This window comes from Galeopterus variegatus, unplaced genomic scaffold (assembly GCF_000696425.1).
Source record: "Galeopterus variegatus unplaced genomic scaffold, G_variegatus-3.0.2 Scaffold7442, whole genome shotgun sequence".
In the NCBI taxonomy this organism is placed as follows: Eukaryota; Metazoa; Chordata; class Mammalia; order Dermoptera; family Cynocephalidae; genus Galeopterus; species Galeopterus variegatus.
The window spans coordinates 154,759-160,183 of record NW_007733553.1 but is presented as its reverse complement, the minus strand read 5'-3'; positions in this window follow the sequence as shown (position 1 = coordinate 160,183).

Genomic DNA, 5,425 nt, shown 5'->3' with positions numbered 1-5,425 from the left:
GGTTGCCATGGCAACCGGGCGCCGTGCGCGGTTCCCCGGAGGATCCCCGGGGTGGGGAACTCTCGCGCCCCGCAGCGTCGCAGTGGGCGGGCAGTCACCTCTCACGATCCCCAGCTGGAGCCAGGGTTCCCGCCTCCATCCCCTCATTTGGCTCAAGGTTTTGTGCACGAAGGTCGGGCCAGCCGGTCTCCCCAGACAATTGAAACTGCAGTCGCGCCCTCCCGTAGGGCGCGGCGCGGGCCAAGACTTGCCCACCTCCCCGCAGACCCCGAGGGCGGCTGATGCAATGGGCCCCCACTCGCTCGCGCCTCCGGGTAGTGAGGGGTGGGGGCCTCCGGCCACTGGTCGCACCTTCGAAGGCTTGCGGCTGGGGCCGGGTCTCAGACCTTAGGCGAGAGCGAACCAGACCCCGTCATTAGCTCTCTCCTCGTGGGGTCGGGTGGGCTGAGGTAGACGGTGCGAGACGCCTTTCTCCATCTCCAGTTATGATTGAACCCCTAAACTGCAGCCACAGATTTGAGGAATGCCCTAGGTTTTATCCCCCCTTGAATTTAAAGGTTATTCTACTCCTGAAATTGGCCCACCAGAACCAATGGAATTTAAAAGCGGGGTTAAGAAAGAGCGGGGTTAAGAAAGAGCGGGGTTAAGAAAGGACGGTTCGAGGCCTGAGATGGGATGGGGGATCTGGGGAATTAAGAAATCTCGAAAGTCTCCGTCAACCTTGCAACGTCGCTTCCGCCTCCTGGTGCCCGCCACACTTGTTCTTGTGTCATTTTGCGGCTTATTCTCGGTTGCTCTTCCCAGATAATGTTTATTTATAACTACAGAGAGACTTTGGATTGCACAACACTTCTATATCAGGAGCGAGTCAGGGGAGACAAGCTGTGTAGCGCAGCGGGTAAGCGCCTGGGCTCCGGATTGGGGGAGTAACCGGCCAAGTAACTTGGAAATGGCACCTACGTCAAGGGGCTTGCTGTGAAAATTAGGTGAGATCCTGCACAAAAAATGCTTGGCACCGTGCCTGGCACATAGTAAGTATTCAGTAAGTGGAAGCTAATAAGTATAATATTGGAAAATTATTATTTATTGAACCAGAAAGGAGAAAGGGCAGAGAAAATAAATCTGTTACCAGAAAGACCAAAATTGCGCAAATGCAATTTAGGCTGGTGGGTTGCAATCCTGGCTGCACCTAAAATAACCTGGAGACCTTTTTAAAAATACAGATGCCTAAACCTCACTACAGTGATTATAGTTTAACTTGGTTTGATTAAAATCCTAGCTAACCTAAGAGGCCAAGTATAGATGCGAAACATCAGTATTGGCTGGGACTTCCAATTAGTCCAGGAAACAGGAATTCTACTGGATATAATAGCAGGTACATAATATTTGGAATTTAAATTTTTACTCACCGCATCATACTTTGTGAAATTAAGTAGAAAAGATCAAATATTGAAGTTGTTCATATCTATTTCACGTTTTTTAGTATTAACCGCTTCATAGTAGCACACGCTTGTTACAAAGTTGCTGCACTTAGCATCTCCAATCGAAATCAAACCCACGCTTCATGAGTCATTTCAGCTAATCACTAGAGTAAATCTTTAATATTACCCCAAAGGACTTTCATTTTAATTCCTTTCCTGGTACTTTTTCTTATAATCCCTACCTTTTGCCTCCTTCCTTGGTAGGTATTTGCATACCTATGAATCACTTGTCTTACTCTGAATATTCCTAGAAGGCTGAAAAGACAGTATTTGTCTTGGAAGCACAGCACATAGTAGGTTCTCAAATATTTGAACTGAATATTTATTTTCTATGTCATATGTAAAAAAAAGTTATTTAAATAGCCATGCAAGGGCCGGCCTGGTGGCGCACTGGAGAGTGCGCCGCTTGGGAGCGTGGCGGCGCTCCCACCGAGGGTTCAGATCCCATGTGGAGACCGGTTCCCGCTCACTAGCTGAGCGCAGTGCGGACGCAACACCAAGGGTTGCGATCCCGTTGCTGGTCAGTAAAAAAGACAAAAAAGGAAAAAAAATAAAAAAATAAAAATAAATAGCCATGCAATAACAAATCATTACGTTTTGTTTATCTTTTTAGAATGTACTTTTTAAAATGTAAGTTTTTTTTTTTTTTTTTTTTTTTTGTCTTTTGTCTTTTCCTCCGTGTCCAGCAACGGATCGCAACCCTCAATGTTCCGGATCGCAACCCTCAATGTTGCCCCCGTACCGGACCGGGGACCGGCAACGGGATCGCAAGCCTCGGCGCCGCTCCCGTGCCTCGCTCAGCCAGTGAGCGGGAGCCGGTCTGTATGTGGGATCCGAACCCTCGGACGGGAGCGCCGCCGCGCTTCCCAAGCGGCGCACCATCCAGTGCGCCACCGGGCCGGCCCCTAAAATGTAAGTTTTACAAAATTTTTTCTGCCTTTGGATTACTGAACAAGAATTTTTAAAAAATGTATCATTCTAAGATTTAAGTAATCTTGAAAGGAACAGTTTATCTTATATAGGGAATAATTTTGTTAATATATAATTTTGTTAACAATAATAATATTGTTCTTTAAAAGGTTATGTAAAGTTATCTTTACACTTTGGTTTATGACTAAATTATTTCATATGAACAGTAGCTAAAGTTATACAGTTATATGAAACTTATTAATGAAAATTATGTCTTCTGGAAGGTGTAATGAGATAATCTCATTAATTCTGGAACATACAAATTACTCATTGTTTTGTGTCCTCAAACCAAGCTGACAAATAGTACATAACCATTAAATGAATTGCCCTGTCCTAGTAAAGCATCAAGCACTCCACATTACATAGCCTCTAAACCAGCAGAAAGGTCATTCCTGGTCCATCACGAAGGTGATAATTATAGAGATACAAATAACCCTGCAGTTAATAAAGTATTTGTCCTTACAAATTTTTTTTAGCAGTATTGTATCTGCTAACACATTCACCGATGATTAAAATCCTACAATCACATTCAAAACTTAACTTATACTTAAGAATTAAAGGATTTTCAAAAAAAAAAAAAAAAAGAAGGGATTTTCACCTCTTCCCAGCCTGGAATATGAAGGTATGTGAAGTAAGAAACTTTCCATCACACATAACACTGCTGATTTTATATTTTCTGGAAAATAATAATGCTCTTCTTAACAAGAAATGAAGGTTTTTCGCTAGTGTGTTTGTTCTATTTATGTTAACAGGAACATTGGTTTTATAGATTGAACACCCAAAAGTCATTTATTTAGCCCTGAGCAATGAATTTTTAAATGTATCAGTTTTATGCTTTTGTTACTGAAACCCCAAAGATCCGTTTGCTCACTGCTTACTAGCCAATAATTGAAAGACAAGTGTTGGTGTAAGGAAAGGTAGCTTTTAATCAGGAAGCCAGCAACCTGAGGAAATGGTGGACTTATGTCTCAAAGACCATCTCCACTTTTCCCAGAGTTGTCAAAGGATTTTATAGGGACAGGTGGTAAGGGGTTGATTCCTGGCGACCTAAGCAGGGACATGCAGGCATAATCATAAAATTGCAGGTAAACATCAAAGAAATTCTTGGGTGGGAACTGATTCATGGTGACCATCCTCGATGAAGTCAAGTCACTGATTCAGTTCCTGTTAACCTCAAAAAGATCTAGTTAGTAAGCTAGTAAAGAAGGGCCACTGGGTTAATAATTTCCTCTATATTTATTCTGTGTATAACAGGAGCAAAAGTCATTATGTTCTAGCAAAAGTCATAATGTTCATGTTAACAAGAATCATTGTATTCTAATGTCCAGCTGCAAGCTATGTGGTTTCGATTACAAGAGTAAGAAAAAAAACTTTTTAATTTAGAAGTTTAACAAAATAGTCACTTCTATTCAGGCTGTTACACTGTGTACATAATATTTATAAATCAGCCCTTATCCAGTGACCCAGAATTTCTTTTTAGGTTCCTAATAATGCAGATTCCAAAATGAACACACAAAAGTGATAAGTTTATACAGACCAAAATTGGGGATTTTACTGACAGCCTCTTTAAATAATTTTTTTCAATAATTTTTTTTTTTTTTTTGGCAGCTGACCAGTTCAGGCATCCTAACCCTTGACTTTGGTGTTATAACGCCATGCTCTAACCTACTGGGCTAACTGGCCAGCCCTCATTTTAAATATTTTTATCCAAGAATAATCTCTGTTCCTTCCAATTGCTTCCTTCGCTTTGTTTTGGTTTCTGTCACTTCATACTATACAGTTTCTTTCCTTCGACTTCTGGTAATTCATGGTTTTCTGCTCAAAAGTTAAAATAGGGCAGAAAAAAAGAAGCATATTGAAAGTTCCAGGTTTGGAGATACTTTTTTTGAAAAAAGATGACAGGTAAGGGGATCTTAACCCTTGACTTGGTGTTATCAGCACCACGCTCTCCCAAGTGAGCCATGGGCCGGCCCTGGAGATACTTTTTTTTTTATTGTGAACTCAGATTGGGTCAATTTGTGGCAGGGGGACCCCAATAAAATTACTTTAAGTAAAGACCACTAATCTCCGTGTAAACACGAGGTGGCCGGCTTTCTGGAAGGATGGCTGTAAGAGGACTGGGGGCATCTACCTTATGAGAATATATGAGTATATAGTATGAGTATATACTATATGAACTGTCATTTAATACCTCTGTATACAGGATGGAATCCTCACCCAACCCTACTTAATGTCTTCTTGTCCAAAGACCCTCTTTTTTACTACTCCAGAGAATAAATATCTAATCTGCCAGAGTGCAGAAGGAATAGAGATGGCATCTCAGTGCTTAACTTCTTTTTAAACTAACTTTAAGCCAATCTGCCTGTTTTTAGCCCCACCTTCATCCCATTCTCAAGTGTCCTCCTACCACCAAGAGTTCTGAAACTCTTGGGAGGTTCACTTTGGCCACTGCAGGCTTAGAATTCAGCTCTCTTGAGTGTGTGTAGTCAGTAAACTCTCATTTATCTGCTTTCCAGCTTCCACAACTTTGATATTATCTTCTGCCCTGTTATCTTTGTCCTTGTGCCTTGAGACCTTTTTTAAAGATCCATTTATTGTAATTTTAATGAGGTTTTTGGGAGTAGAGGCAAATATATGTGTTTAATTCATCTTTTTTCAGAAGGCTGCTCTGAATTGGGGTGTAATTTCCCCATGCACATTTCAATTTTATTTATTTATTTATTTTAAAAGATGACCAATAAGGGGATCTTAACCCTTGACCTGGTGTTGTCAGCACCACGCTCTCCCAAGTGAGTAACCAGCCATCCCTACATAGGGATCTGGACCCTTGACCTTGGTGTTAGCAGCAGCATATTTAAATTTTAAAAGTCTAAAGAGAATGAACATTTTTACTCTCCTCCTGAAAAATACAAGAATCTTAGAATTTTTTTTTTTTTTTTTTTGTTTTTTCCGTGTCCGGCAACGGATCGCAACCC